This window comes from Syzygium oleosum, unplaced genomic scaffold (assembly GCF_021117445.2).
Source record: "Syzygium oleosum isolate NSW1041296 unplaced genomic scaffold, Sole_v2.1 Sole_v2.11, whole genome shotgun sequence".
NCBI lineage: Eukaryota > Viridiplantae > Streptophyta > Magnoliopsida > Myrtales > Myrtaceae > Syzygium > Syzygium oleosum.
Genome location: NW_026607495.1, coordinates 8,068,507 through 8,085,447, shown reverse-complemented (window position 1 = coordinate 8,085,447; position 16,941 = coordinate 8,068,507). Strand labels below are relative to the sequence as shown.

The window sequence follows — 16,941 nt, the reverse complement described above, 5'->3', positions numbered from 1 at the left end:
TAAATCCCAAATGAGCGAAATTTCGGAATGTCACAATCAGCGTGAGAGAGTGAACGTAGGCTTGCTCTAAGCCAAACTACTATAAATTTTATGTGCAAATTCTTTTATCCCCTAACTCTTATTGATTACTTTGCACATTGATATATTGTATCTGATCTCCATTCAGACTTTGACTTTTGAGCTATAATGAATTTCATCAAACCACTATTATTGTTCATATTCTTATTTGTTCATATTCTTATTTCACTCAAATTTGGCAACACTTATCTTGACCTCTTTACTTCCACTTTAAATTTGTCAAGAATTGTTAAATTACGTATTCACCCCCTTTAGGTGATATCGCTAGCCTACGTCATCAAGTCCTTCCGTTGATTGTACTTTTTGAAAGTTTTAACTTAATTGCACTTTTGTGACAAGTTTTAGAACTTGAATGCACCTTTTGAAAGTTTTAGGACCCGATTGCACTTTCTTAATTGCACTTTCGAGATAAGTTTTAGGATTCAGTTATACTTTCGTGATAAATTTTAGAATTTTCAGTACACTTATCCCATAATTCAATGTAGTAATTTCTAATGACATGGAACTCAACGTAGAGAATTCATTTTCTTTGAGCATCCTTATTTACGTTGATGAAAACTTATGTAAATTGACTATTATGTTTGAAAGTAGCATGAATGTCTTCCATCTCTCTCTCTCTCTCTAACCTTCAGTTACGTCCACATCCTCCTCGACTTTTTTTTCCAAGTCTCCGCTTGAGTTGAGGACGAAACAGTCCAAACTCACTCAACATCATTCAGCTTTCGCAAACCCACGGCAACGTTGCTAGAATTGCGTCCAATTCAATCCATGACACGAGTCAAGTGAGCATCGATGTCAACGCTCATGTGAACAAAATCATTCATAAAACTTAGTGTGCGTATATATATATGGACTGTTAGATCCGATAGCTCTCTTGTGAGCTCACCCCTTGCGAATTGAATTGTATGTATAATAATTTCTTCGCTAGACTTCTAGAATGGCAATGGAGGTAAGAATAAATGAACTCGCCCACGGAGGAGGTGATAGTGTCTCCGGACAATGTATATGAATTCAAATCTAATCTGTAAGATGTACCTTTTGAAGAAATGATACAATTTAGCATTGGAAACTACAATATTTTTTCTTTGGTTAGAAGGAAACTACAATATTAAATGTGACTAATTGAAAGCGCAATTAAGTCTAGTAGCCTTATAGAAAGAGTTAGTATACGATAGATTAATTAGGGCAACATCTCAAGTCAATTGGGATAGAGTGTTACACAGTCAATTGCATTTTCTCTCCCAAATAAAGAGGCGTAACTCAAACGGAACGTTTTGGAGGGGTTGGATTCTTCCTTTCGGGGTCGCATCAAATTATGCGAATCAATTTTCAAATTACAACGCAAGTCACGGAATTGACTTAGGTCAACGGCCTCGTACGACGGCAAATGCTGTCTTCCATCCTCACCGTCCATTCGTTCCCCTGCCCACCTAACTAACATCACTGAATGGACTTTAATGTTTTTTTTTGGGGGGGGTGGGGGGGTGGGGATCATACTTCAATGTTCTTTTACTTTAAGGAAAATCTCACACCAGTTTGTCTTGACTCATCAAAAACCCCGCTTTACCTAGCAAAAAACTATATAATATAACAGCCTTTCATGATTTTAGATATCAATTTAAATGTTCCAGAACTCCTAAATATGTCATGAGGAATAATATTTCAAATTTATAATTTTCAAAACTCATATCCTCAAATTTTGATTTGCAATTGTGCCCCTTTATTAATTTAAGAGAACGATGTTGGGTGTGGTTCATACTTCTCATCGATAGGAAGATATGAGAGTTTCGCTCCATGGTGAGCGGGTAGGGATTCGGGGCGCCACCTCGGAAGGGGTAGTAGGGGGCAACGCTTCCATGACGCCAGAATGAATTTATAGTTTGGGCCTGTATTTTATTGGTAGTTTGCGCTTTGACCCATGAATAACTACTGAGTATATATAATTTCTTTCTCTTGTAATTGAGAGTTGTAATAAAGAGGTAAAATGTGTTAATTATAGTGGAATTCTTTGCTGGATGTAGCTCTAATTTAAGTGCTGAACTAGGATAAATCTCGTGTATTGATTTTTCTCTGGTACTGTTCATGCTGCAATCACGTACCCTAAGAATTGATGTTCATCAAAATTGATTCTCCGCATGCTCTTCTTCTTCCTACAATCTTCTGCCCGTTCTAGTGGCGCAAGCCCAATCAATTCATCAACCTAGCAAATAATGAATTCTTGCTTCACCATCTCCCTCTCCCTCTCCTTCTCCTCCTCCTTCTTCTTCGTCTTCGTCTAGAATTTCAGTACTCAAGCTGCCCCCACTTACCTATATCATTTTTGCCCAAACGTCTTTCTCTTCACTCCCAACTCCACCTATGAGTCCTATAAAGGCTCAATGTTTGAGAATGATTTTCATTTATATACATTTACAGATTGTACACGTTTATAAAGAGAAGAAAAAATACAATCTTTGGCAGAGCAAAAATCAAGGAATGCCAACTCATCTATAGTTGGTAAGCTAATTTGAAATTCAAAAAAATATCAAAAAGATTTCATATCTTAACACGCCCCCGCAAGATGGACGTTCCATCAGAAACGCCCATCTTGTCTCGTAATTTTATTGTCCGCGGCCTTGATAACGGTTTTGTGAGAATGTCGGCAAGTTGATCATGGGTGGAAATATAGGAGACTCGCATCTTGCCGGCTTTAACAAGTTCCTGAACGAAATGGTAATCTATCTCAATGTGTTTCATTTGGGAATGGAAGACGGGATTTGCACAAACATAAGTAGTGCCTATATTGTCGCAATACAAGCTTGGTGCCGTGTCCATGTGAATGCCAAGTTCATGAAACAAAGATTTTACCCAAACGAGTTCTGCCGAGGCCGTGGCAATGGCTCGGTATTCTGCTTCAGTAGGTGACCGTGCAACCGATCGTTGCTTCCGAGAACTCCAGGAGATAGGATTGGCCCCAATATAAATGACAAAACCCGAAGTAGATGTGCGATCATCAATGTTTCCTGCCCAATCTGCGTCAGTGTAGGCATGAAGCACAGGTTTTGTTTTGTGTCTCAAGTGCAACCCATGGAATAATGTTCCCTTAAGATAGCATAAGAGCCGTTTAAGCGGCTACCCAGTGGGTTGTGGTTGGCTTATGCATGAATTGAGATAGCTTGTTTACCGCAAAACCAATGTCCGGGCGAGTAATGTTGAGGTATTGAAGTGCGCCAATGAGGCTTCGAAATTCTGTAGCATCAGCTGGTGGTTCTTTGTCATGGACTGAAAGAGACTGACCCGTGGCTAATGGTGTCCCGACATCTTTTGCGTCTCCCATTTTGAAGCGTTCAAGTAGCTCTCTGATATATTTATGTTGAGAAAGAAGTAAGCCGGTCTTTGTAGGAATGACTTCAATTCCCAAAAAGAAATTCAGTGGCCCCAATTCTTTAATTGAGAACCGATTAGAGAGAGCAGTGATGAAGTCCGAAACAAAATTCTGGTCACTTCCTGTGGTAATGAGTTCATCTACGTACACTAGAAAATAAGCTTGAATGCCACCATGAGAGTAAATGAACAGTGAACTGTCATTCTTTGAATTTACAAATGAATTTGCGAGAAGGAATGAGCTTAGCTTATTGTACCAAGCCCGCGGAGCCTGCTTTAACCCGTATATGGCTTTCCGAAGTTTGCAAATGTGTATTGGTTTTTCTGGGTCTTTAAAACCAGGCAGTTGCGACATGTAGACCTCATCCTGGAGAGTTCCTTGGAGGAAGGCATTGTTAACATCCATTTGTCTCAATGTCCATCCACGCATTAGAGCCAATGATAAGACCACCCGAATGGTATTTGGTTTGATGAACGGGCTAGATGTATCGGTGTAATCAAGGCCCGGTCATTGGTGAAAACCTTTGGCCACAAGACGTGCCTTGTACCTCTCAATATTGCCGTCCGCACGTTTTTTTATCCGATAAACCCATTTGCAACCTACAACATTCAAAGATGGATCAAAAGGTATTAGTTCCCAAGTCCTGTTACGAATAAGGGCATTGATCTCAGCCGACATTGCTTCACGCCATTGAGGATCGCACATAGCTTGTGTAATTCCCGTTGGTTCTATAGTCGGTGGAAGTGGATGTTTGGTGGAAATATGGTTGATTTGTTTGGGCTTGAAAATATTATTTTGGGATCTAGTGGTCAATTTGTGAGTTCGTGTAGGTGGATTTATGGGTTCTGATGTTTGGTCATTGTTGATAGTGGCAAGTTGGGTTTCGGGTGAGTTGGAAAGAGTAAAATTTTGGGTGTTTGTTGCATGTTGATTTGGGGCAATAGATGTGGATGCATGGGGTAGGTTTCCAAGAGGTGGCATTTGTTGAGATTGATCTGAAGTTTGGGAAGCCAACGGGGATACAGCACGGGCTAGAATGCTGCTATAAGGGGGCGCTTGTGTAGGTGGTTCGGTGTTTGGCAATAAGACCGGGAGAGAAACAGTAGGTTGAAGAGGTGAACTTTGAGAGGATGACAAGACACTCTTAGAATTGAGAAGTGTTTGGTACGGGAATGTGTTTTCTTCGAACATAACATGACGCGAGATATAGAGACGATTATTTTGTGGATCAAAACATTTGTTCGCACTTTGTGACAACGAATACCCTAAGAATATACATTGTCGAGAATGGGGGCATAAGTTTATTTGTATTGTATGGATGTAACCACGGATAGCATAAACAACCAAATGTGCGAAGTTTTTTATAATTGGGAGCCATTTGGAATAGTGTTTGAAATGGTGAGTGCATGTCTAGAACGGGTGTTGGCAAATGATTAATTAGGTATGTAGCAGTTTGAAACGCATATGACCAAAAAGAGGGTGGTAGGTTTGCTTTGTGTAATAGGGCGAGTCCGGTTTCAACTATGTGTCAGCGTTTTCTTTCTGCGGTTCCATTGTGTTCCAGTGTGTGTGGCGGTGTGGTTAGATGGGAAATTCCGTATTTTGCAAGAAAAGGTTTTAGGTTTTGAAATTCTCCGCCACATCCGAGTATAAGTTTCGAATAGAGACAGAAAATTCTTTTTCGACCAAGCTTTTGAACTGTAAAAAAATTTGGGTAACATCCGATTTTTTTCTTATAGGATAAAGCCAAGTGTATTTCGTATAGTGATAAACAAATATAAGATAATAACGGAAACCATCAATTGAAGCACTTGACACGGGACCCCAAACATCGGAAAAAATAATATCAAGCGGAAAATGACTCACAAGAGTTGATACTCCAAACGGAAGTTTGTGACTTTTATTGCACTGACAAGCATCACATGATAACTTAGAACCTACGATTGACTCAGAAGACGAATGAGTTGGAAAATTATGAAGAACATGACTTAGAATATGAAATGAAGGGTGACCTAGTCTATTGTGCCAAACCATTGGTTTTGTCCACTCACTAACAAAAGCTGTGAATTTTGGATGTGTGTTTGTGAGAGGCATCCGATACACACCATTGCTAAGCCCTCTTCGAAGCAGCGTCGCCCCCATGCGAAGGTCCTTCACCAAAAAATAATTGGCAAAAAATTCGATAGATGAGTGGTTATTGCGGCAAAATTGTGAGATGGAAATTAGATTTTTTGCACTATGAGGTGCACATAAAACATTGGACAATTTAAAAGTTTGGTTCGGGTAGGATAAACGAGTAGAACCAACGTGACTAATACGCAAACCTGTGCCATCACCAATGACGATCTCGTCGGGGCCTTCCTACTCTGAGTGAGTGGTGAGATTGTTGAGGTTGCTTGTGACATGGTGTGATGCTCCCGAGTCTAGTAACTAGCCGTTTTCTTGACGTGGAGCTGTTGCAACATCAAGCAGTAGGCTCGCGGAGACTGTTTCGGATTCGAAAACAAGATTTGGCTGAGTGTCCATATTGTTCGCAGAACTGACATGTCGGACGAGGCTCTCTGCTGCCCGATCAGAATACCTTCTGTGTGAGGATCCACGATGCTGGTTAGATCGAGAATAATTTTGATGACGGTTGCTGCGATTGTTGGGCCAGCGGGAGTTGCTTCCTGTACCACGGGTTTTGTTGCTGTAGTGGGCCGTGACTGGTGCTGCTTCAAGTCTGATTTCTTCTAACTTCAGTTGGGTTTCATAGGCCACTAACTTGTCATGCATTTCCTCAAAGCTGATTGTGTTTTCGCGAGCCCTAATCACTGCTGCCATTTCTTTGTATTCGGTTCCAAGTCCTCGAAGTGCATGAATGACTAAATCATCATCGGAGAGAGGAGTGTCAATGATTGCTAATTCATCCGCAAGGGCTTTAAGTTCCTGTAAAAAATCTGAAATAGAACGTGAGTTTCGGTGAGCGGTAGAGAGCTGATCCTTGAGATGCATAACTCTTGAGCATGATTTATTTGCATATAAATTCATGAGTTTTGTCCAAGCAGTGTGTGACGAATTGCAAGAGGCAATGAGAGGAATCACAGCTTCTGATACGGAAGCAAAAATTGCATGAAGCAAGAGCTGATCCTGGCGAATCCAGGTTGTTGCAGCTGGATTTGACACCGTTTGATTTTCAGCTGAAACGGTGAGAGGTGGACAGACGGAAGTCCCGTCAATGAATCCCATTAAATCATAACCAATGAGCAACGCTTGAAATTGAGCGTGCCAACAGGGATAATTGGCAGTGGAGAGCTTGAATGGCAATTGGACGGCCGCCGAGATTGAAATCAGACCTTTAAGTGCGGCTGTCCCAATGGAATTGGAACCAGAATTTGAGGTAGTGTGAGCTGATTCTGAGGTGACTTCCATGGCTAGAGGATGCAGAAGGTTGCCGAAAAAAAATGCAAAATGGCCGGATCAAAAAGGCTCTTAGGAGCAGAATGCTCTGATACCATATAAAGGCTCAATGTTTAAGAATGATTTTCATTTCTATACATTTACATATTGTACACGTTTATAAAGAGAAGAAAAAGTACAATCTTTAGTAGAGCAAAAATCAAGGAATGCCAACTCATCTATAGTTGCAAAAATCAAGGAATGCCAACTCATCTATAATTGATAAGCGAATTTGAAATTCAAAAAGATATTAAAAAGATTTCATATCTTAACAAGTCCAACCTCAACGCCCTCCTCTCTTCCCTCTCCCCCGCCGCCACCAACAGCACCAACGGCTTTGCCAACGCCACCGCTGGCCAGAACCCTCCCGACTGGGCCTATGGGCTATTTCTCTACCGTGGCGACGTCAGCACCTCCACGTGCAGCAACTGCGTGGCCACTGGAAAACAGGAAATCCTCCGAAAATGCCAGAACCAGGGAGCCTCTGTGATTTGGTACGATAAGTGCATGTTGAGCTACGCCAACAGGTCCTTCTTCTCAACCATGGAACAGGTGCCTACTCGCACGATGGCCAACACTACGAACATCACCGATCTGACCCAGTTCTCGCAAGTCCTGGGACAGACCATGGATGACATCGCCACAAGGGCTTCCAACAGTGGGTCGGGGAAGAAATTCGCGGTTAAGGAGGTGAATTTCACAAGCTTGCAGACACTGTACACCCTTACGCAGTGCACGCCGGGCTTGACGGCATTGGACTGCAACTCGTGCCTTCGGACGCTGATCTCAGGCCTCCCACAGGAGAACGAAGGTGGGAGGAGGTTCACTATGAACTGCGGCGTCAGGTTCGAGCTGTACCCGTTTTATAATGCCTCGGCCGTGGTGGCCCCGGCGCCTCCACCGTCCCAGCTTCTGCCTCCTCCGGTTCCCGTGACCAGACGTAAAGGTAAGTGTTTGATTTTATTATTATTTTTTTTTTGGTAAAGTGTTTGATTTTATTATTTGTCTTCCTCCTATACAAGAAGTATGTGATCTATTTAATTTTTTGGTAAACTAGTTATTCTACTTAATAGTTTAAATTCTCAGATTCGACTTTTTTTAACAAAAATAAAACTTGAAGTTCTGTCAACGGTTCATACATATCTGTGATAAATCAAGTTTTGGGATTTATTCTAGGGGCTTTTCTGAGTCTCATTCTCCTTCGCTGTCCTCTTAATTTGATTGGTGATGTAAATTTCTAATATTGGTTTCTCTGTTTTCTGAATTTTTTCTGAATTTTACTTATATTCATTTTTCCTTTCGGAATAAATTCCACTTTTAACTTATTTATCTATTGTAAATTTTGTGGCTCGCACATTTTCTGGTCTTAGTGGGGTCCGGTCCTTTTCTTCACTTTGAGTGATGAGTTAGGTGTTTTTGTTGTAAATATTTGTTAAAGAAGCTATTGAGTGGTTGTGGTAAAGATATTATTAGTAAGTGCTCAAAGTTAGACAAACTAATACTTCATCCATATCTTTCGTTCCATAAAGTCAAGATGTGGTGCAATTTAGGTGAGAAATATTTCCTAGGTCGATCACGGGAAATTATATATCTCAATCTCATACCGGTTGAACATGGTGGGTTCTATCCTAAAAAAAAAAATGGGTTCCACATCCACTCATGTTAGACTTTACATAACAATTGGTTAAATGTCGCTTTTAATCAATTAATGGTTGATCCCCTACAAACAATTGATGCACTCGCATGGGAGGGATGATTACCGAATTAGTACCAAACTTATTAAATGGATGCCAATTGAGATCTAGATATTCCAATTTTGCCAATGTAATCCTTCTGGCCAATTGTTAACATGACGACCAGTCCTCGTTGGGCATCCCACATGGCATGCTAACTTGGACAACTGTGCTCTAAAACGATGTATTACGTGAACCGCCATATCAGTGATTTCCGACGGTAATTGGTTGGAAAAACTATATTAGAATTTTGTGAAAAAGGTTTGAGACTACATTGTCAAAATTGAAAAGTTTATGAATAATTTGACATCTGCACAATATATTTAGGATTGAATTAGTGATAATCCCCACATGGGAATAAAGAAAAGAATGGAATTTTGAGAGATGGACAGTTATGGATTACAGCTTAATTTTTTTTGGACATTTACTCTATAAGCGTTCTCATTTTGTTTGTCTCTTGGCTAATGGTAGCAATTCTAGATTCTAATCTCATACAGTCACAAACACATACTGATGCTATTGACATATGGTTGCACATATGTAGGAAAAAACAATAAAACTATGGTGATAATCGTCGCCATTGCCGTTCCTGTTGGCGTAGGCGTGGTGCTTCTCTTCCTTGCTTGTTTTATCAAGCGGAAGAAAGAGACCAAGACGTACGAAGTCGTCCAAGGATGTCAAAGCGGTATGAAATATGTACCTGTGCAATATACTTGGCTAGGATGATGAAACCGTATATGCAGGGTGTACTGTTGTACGCTTTTGGTGAAAGGACCATCTCATGTTGTTTCGCCGTGTAGGCCTAAGTGACATTACAAACGCCGAGTCCTTGCAGTATGATTTAGCCACCATACAAGCCGCCACAGACAATTTCTCTCATCAAAACAAGTTGGGCGAGGGCGGATTCGGTGAAGTTTTCCAGGTATGGTTAGTCAGAAACTAGATTGGGAATGGCTTAAATATACTTGAAAGATCTTTAGTGTGAAAAGATTTGAAGATCTTTTATTTGGTAATCTTGAAAAGTTGTCATCAAGAGCTATTCATGTGTATTAGACATCAAAATGCTGACCTTCCAGGGTAGGCTTCCTAATGGACTACAAATAGCCGTGAAGAGACTATCTCAAGGCTTGGGACAGGGTGCTGAAAAATTTAAGAACGAAGTCATACTGGTGGTGAAGCTTCAACATCAAAACCTTGTACGGCTGCTCGGATTCTGCTTGGAGGGTGAAGAAAAACTGCTTGTCTTTGAGTTTGTGCTGAACAAAAGTCTCGACTACATTTTATTTGGTACATTGTGTTTCAATATATTCCAAAGCTGTTGCTTTCCCTGTTGAGGGAGTATGTGATTAGCCCCATAATTATGTAGAATGTTGGTTTGCATAAAATCTATTCAAGAGGATGTATTAAGTGAAGATACCCGCATCTAAATTGTGCATACATGCAGACCCTGAAAAGAGTCGGCAATTGGATTGGTCGAGACGTTACAAAATAGTATATGGAATTGCTCGATGAATACTCTATTTACATGGGGAATCTCAACTTAGTATCATTCATCGCGATTTAAAAGCGAGCAATATCTTGTTGGACAGTGAAATGAACCCAAAGATTGCAGATTTTGCCATGGCAAGGATTTTCGGAGTCGATCAAAGTCAGGCAAACACCAATAAAATTGTGGGGACTTTGTAAGAATTGTTATGCTTTGTTATCTACTTTTTATGCTTGTATATACATATATTTCTGATGTATTACATTTACAGTGGTTACATGGCACCCGAGTATGGAGTGCATGGGCAGTTCTCTGTGAAGTCCGATGTCTATAGTTTTGGTGTCCTACTTCTTGAGCTCATTAGTTGTCACGCCCCGTACCCCCACGAAGCGTGAGCATCCCACCTTCGGTCGATAAATTGCGACGTCCCAGGAAGCGTCGCCGACCCACGCCCATACAGAGATCAAGCACAAGCGGAAGTATAAAATAAACAAACCCAGACAATTACAATATGAGCCAAGGATAGCCATCCAATAAACAACGATCAACGCAGAAAATATGTACATACTTATATTACTATTTTAAAACTCTTTTTACAGTGTTCACGACAACCAAAAAGGAAACACCAACAGCTGGGAATAACCCAAACAGCCACTTCTCCGTTCTGCTCCGTCTCCACAGGGGTGCACGCTCAACGACCGCCGGATGAAATGCAACATCCCAAAAAGTGGTGGTGTCCTCGGCATCCTACGGTTGGGGGTCTGAAAATGTTTCGGTTTACACAACCGTGAGACGAATCTCAGCGAGTTCAACCCCTAAACCTAGGCTAGGCTAGCATGCAATCTCCTGACCGGAAACAAATATTTATAATCACAACACGACAATAATCAAACCATTCTCAGACCCTGCAGGTTAGACAGATCAACATATAATAATCACGGCACATACGTGGCACGCATGATCACCCGTATGTCAATTACATGCTCATGCACTGATTCTCACACCTTTGTATGCCAGTCTATGGATGTTGATGTATGCAAATGTCGTCGACATGTCATGCGTATTTCTCTGGCCCACTGGCCCACGCTGGCACACTTGCCCAATTCATTATTATTACGACTCGAGTCATCAATTTTTCACGGCCCGGTGCGTCTAGCCTGCTTTAAAGTGCATGAGGCGCAGCAACCGATCTGGCCCAGTGTCTCTAGCCTGCTTCAAAGTGCATGAGGTGCAACACTGTCTCCTTGCGAACCAGAGCCTGCTTCAAAGTGCATGAGGATGGTCGCCTTCCGGACGTACCGGGCATCGTCCTGCTTCAAAGTGCATGAGGATAGTATCGACCCGAAGGTCCTTAGGTGATCACACAACTTATTATTATCTGAACCCAGCGTATAACGCTTCAGGGTATTTTAGGTGATCACATGCTCATGGCAGACACGCATTCTCGCACAATTTCACCACATGCCACAGTCTTGGCATACACAATGCGTGTCCATGTTATGCAATGCAATGTACCATGAGCGCCAATGAAATCCAATCACTCAATATCACAGCACGTGCTCAATTGGCCCAATTAATACCGTGTGGCCCAACGTGCGATTCACAATTCAAACACATATTTCAAACCAATCATTGGCCAATCGCACTCCACAAAATCAGCCACACAATGTCACGAGAGATGAATACAAGCCAAGGCACTCAAGGTCGATCTCCCACACTAATATACCAAACATACTCATGCTCGATTTAGACGCATTCAACTCATCCTCAATACAATCAATTTATTTCCGTTCTCACCCAACCCATTCAACATTGATTCCGCACATTTATTACAATTCAATGTAATGCGCCTAAGGCCCGCCTTGGCAAATTAGACTTAGTCCTCATTCTCATTGGTACGGGGTCAATAGATAGGATTTATCTAAGTCCTAAATAACCCCTAAAAATGCCTAATTCCTTGCCATCAACCAATGACTCAACTAAGTACTCAACTTGGACAAATTGCACAAATTCGGTACTCAATGAACAGTACCAGGGGAGGACACATTTTGTCCACTAAACCACAATTAAACACCCTCATTAGGCTCTAATCTCAAACTCCAATCACCCAACAACCAAATACACTTAATTAGGCCTCAATTAAGTCCAAATAACACTTGAATTGCCTAATTTCAAGTCTTGAATCATTGAACTCAATTAGTGCCACACTTAGACAAATTTGTGCAATTTCGGTACTAATGAACAGTACCAGGGCAGATTAAGCCTTAGTCACTAGTTCACACTTAAACAATCACATTAAGGCCTAATCACATACCCTAATCACCCAACTACCAAATACACTTACTTAAGCTTCAAATAAGCTTAATTAGCCCCTAAAATGTCCAATTCTAAGTCATTAACCATTGAACTCAATTAGTACAAAACTTAGACAAAAATACACAATTTCGGTACTCAGTGAACAGTACCAGAACAGGGGCTGTTTTGGGCCTTAATCCACCATTAAAACATCTCATTAGATCCTAATGACCCATACAAAACATCACACGCACAATTAAACCTAATTAACCCTCAATTAGGCCTAATTAACCCCTAAAAATGCACAATTAAACTAATTAAGGGTTTAGGGGTTTATACTCGCCTATTAACGACTCGGGACGACGGGAACGGGCGGTCGATCACCGACGCGCGGTAAGGATCGACGGCGGCGTTCCGGGTGCAAGCCGGCGGTCCGCGGCGACACCGGCGGAGGCGATTTGCTGCTGGTTTTGTTCTGTTTGGGCTGGAAATGGGACTGTGGATGGCCGAACAGGTGAGAGGAAGGTCCAAGGGTACTGTGGCATGCGGTGGTAGGTGGCCAGCAGCTCCGGCTGGTACTGTTCCGGCGTGAACAGTACCAGAAAATGCAGAACGTGAACTGCAGAACCAGAAACGGAAGAGAAGAAGAAGATTTTCTGGGGAAATGACCGAATGAATCTCACGAGAGAGAGAAATGGTCTGGTCCAAGTGAGTCAACAATGGGTGAGTGGATTCCAAGTGTCAAGATCTAGGGCTATTGGACAATTTTGCCCTTGATCCAATGGCTATAATTCCTTCTTATCCAATTATTTAGGGGTAAAATGGTCATTGATCCTTAACCCAAGCTGACCAGACCTGGTTTAGCCCTAACTCACCTTGGTTAGTCCCCTAATTAAATCCAAAATTCGGAATTACCAAAAATGGGTCCAAGGGCATTTTGGTAATTTTTCGGTCCCGGGTCAAAATTCCAATTTTCGCACACCCGCGTTCCATATGTGGGTGGCCAACATAATATGGCGTCGGAATCGCAAAATTCACTTTTTAAGTCCTCGAAAACTGACTGCAAAGTTTCGGGAATAAAATAATATTATTTTTCCAATTTTTGTCGATATTCCACTTTTTGGCCAAAACCACTCTAAATGTGCATGGCCACCCCAAAATGACATTGGCCACTAAAAATAACCTCAAACGGCCTCCGAATCCGGCCTCGGTGCCCACAGGGGCAAAACCGTAATTTCTCACCCCTGGACCGAAATTCCAATTTTCACTCGTACTAACCCCAAACGTGTGTGGCCAGCGTAATATGACGTCAAATTCCCAAAAATAGTCTCTTAAGCCTTCGAAAATCGACCTCGAAATCCGGGCTCAATTCCGTGAACAAAACTCGCTAAACTTTCAATTTCAGGGTCTCTCACTAACGGGCGGCTGTTTAGGAGTTATGCGTATCGACCTAGGGCTATCCATATCGTAATGGTCTCGATCATTGAGAGAATGAGAAATTATCATTAGTTCCAGAGGTCACGATTGCTCGGTTCAAGTTCAAGACTGGTTGGCCACGTGTACTTTCGGTCTTGCAGAATCACTTGCGATCCGATGATACATCGTTGGCCTTGGCCAAACCAGATCCGTTACCTTTCCTAAGATCGGTCCATACTGGTTCATAATATTCTCTCGTCATTTCTCGAGATCGGTGCCCAATTCACGATTGAGTCCCTGGTCCACGTACCATTTTCCTAGTTAGCCATACCCCATTGATTAGTATCCCGAAAGTGATCAGCTCTGGGCGAGACTTACTAAAATGAAATGCGAAATATGGTTAATTTATTGATCCCGGAATTACATCGAAATTCAGGCTGTTACATTAGTGGTAAAAAGAATAGTTTCTTCTACCAAGCAGATGGGGCGAAGTTCTCGCTAGCTATGTAAGTTGCACAAATTGACTATAACTAATAAGAATATTATTAAACAAAGCAAACTCGACATACTGAAATATTTTCTTCGAATGAATTGTTTTTTAGGCTTGGAAAAATTGGAGAGACAATATGCCATTGGAAGTGTTAGATTCAGCTATTGGAGACCCGTATTCCAGGAATGAAGTTCTTAGATGCCTCCACATTGGTTTACTATGTGTTCAGGAAGATCCAATGGATAAACCCACAATGGCAAACATAGTCCTTATGCTGAATAGCTACTCTATTAGTCTTGCATTGTCCTAACAACTGGCCTTCTTCCTCCAGAGCAGGATGGAGAGACAGATGAAAGAGCTTGAATCGGACCAATCCACCAACAGGTCTATGCCATTGTCGACCAATGAAATGTCAGTGTCGCGCTGCGCTTTTGACACGCTAAGGAGGTACTTCCACTTGTCACGAATGGGGAAACTGTCCCCGAATGGGCTGCTAGGGTCCGATACGGATTTTTCGCTCAAACGTCCCACATACATCCCATCACTAGTGTGACATCCTCAATTTCGACCCTATTCAGATGTAATGAAATGATGATATTAATCAATGCACTGTTAGTTTTATCTCCCTCTGAATTGATCACTCATGAGAGACTAACCGATAGGGAAAGGCTATTAAGGAATTAAGTTCGCACGATCCGAAAACTCGACCAAGGATTGACAATTCGACCATAAGGATTGACGAGGGACAATTTTGAGCCATTATAGACCGATCATGAAACGGTTATAGAATATTTCACTAATAATATACAATAGGATCGCAGGTGATTCTACTTGACCGTTGTATGTGTTGCGAACAACCCTAAACTAATTCCTAATGATCGTGTACTTCGGAATTAGCGATTGACCCCTCGCAATTACATGACAATTGGGATCATCCATGGCTCGAGAAAACTTAAACGTGGTTTGATACCGAATCAACCACGGGTCGAATACGCATAACTTCTAAAAGCCGCCCGTTAGTTTGAAATATACTAAAGTTGCAATTGATTGATTTTTACCACGAATTAGAATCCGAATTTGGGTGTCGAATCTTCGAGGATTTCAAGACTAAAATATTGGACATCGCCTCATTGATTTACTCATTCATCGGTTTGCTCGAAATTCTCGGAAAAGGAATTAACGGGCCGAGATTTGGAGCCCATGAAGGAAGTGGGCCGGACGAAGGCACATTGGGCCATTTGGGCCCAAGGCAAGCCCAAGTGGGCCCAATTCAGCCCAATTGCAATTCAAGCCCAAGTTTGAGCCCATTAGCATTTTCAAGCCCATTCCTAATCCGTTTGAGCCCAAACTTGATTTATACGAGTCCGTACAAAATTCCAACTCGTATACGTGTATAAGTATTTTTATACTTTGTGAAATTACCAAATTACCCTCTTGCTTTTAAGACAAAGAAACAAAAGCATTTAAGAGAGAGGACTTTTGTGCATTTTTAGATCATGAAAGAAGACTTTGAGACATGCTTTAATGAGAGAAAATATCTCTCATTTCTCTCTCTCTTCCCCCCCTCCCCAACCGGCCACTCTCTCTCTCTCTCTCTCTCTCTCTCTCTCTCTCTCTCTCTCTCTCTCTCTCTCTTTCCTCCCCCCTCAGTCACGTCCAACTCTCCCTCCTCTTTCTTTGGTTCGGCTGGAGCAGCAAGAACAACCCCTAGGCTGCTATTTTTCCTGCCGTGGAGCCAACCGCCGAGCCCCGTGACAAGCCGTGACCGCCCCGGAGCCGAACGCCGCTCATCTAAGCCATTTCCGCCGTTAACCGGGCCTCGCCGAGGCAAAATAGCCACCCCAAAGCTGCTGTCCAGCCGAGACCCAGCCGCCGTTGTCTTTCCGTGTCGTTTTCAGACCGTGCAACGCATAGTCCTTGCCGCCGCCATCGCGTCCGTGTAATCGGAATTGCTACGAGTGAGTTTTCGCACTAATCCTTCGATTAGTATGTTAAACTTGCTTAGGATGGATTAGATTAAGTTAAGTATATTTAGTATTAATTAATTAGGGATTAGTTGATAAGCTATCATGTTAAGTGAAAAGTAGACTTGATAGGTTATCAAGAAATGTGATAGGTTATCGGTAATTATGCGATAAGCTATCGAGATATTCGGTGATAGGCTATCGGAAAAATGTGATAAGCTATCGAGGCTTGGACGATAAGCTATCGGATTATTTTTATAATAAATATTTAATTATTAATTAAATGAATTTTAGGAATTAAAATATTAATATTTTTGTGGAAATTCCGAAATTAAATTGTGGTTATTTTAGGCTTAAATTGTGATGCCTAAGATGGAATTTTGCCTTATATATTGGTTTGTATGTTGAATTGAATTGATTAAGTATTATTAAATATAGAATTGTGGGAATTTAATTAATAAACCCTGAGGTGTCGGGTTTATTTGCTGAGTTTTATGAGATAAATATGTTGTGGATGATTGAATATGGAAGTATGCCAAGTTTGGTGATTTAATAAAATGTGCATGATCACGTGTGATTATTTTCGTGCATTTTTACGTGTGGAAGTTGTAATATTTCAACGTATTAGCACGGATCATGTTTGCATTGGCTATTGATAAATATAATGATGGAACTTG

The 16,941-nt window shown here is 41.5% G+C and overlaps 1 pseudogene; it reads left to right on the top strand.

Moving 5' to 3' along the window:
• Nucleotides 1-6,950: 6,950 nt before the first annotated feature.
• Nucleotides 6,951-11,130, top strand: LOC115686710 (cysteine-rich receptor-like protein kinase 25; annotated as a pseudogene).
• Nucleotides 11,131-16,941: the final 5,811 nt, after the last annotated feature.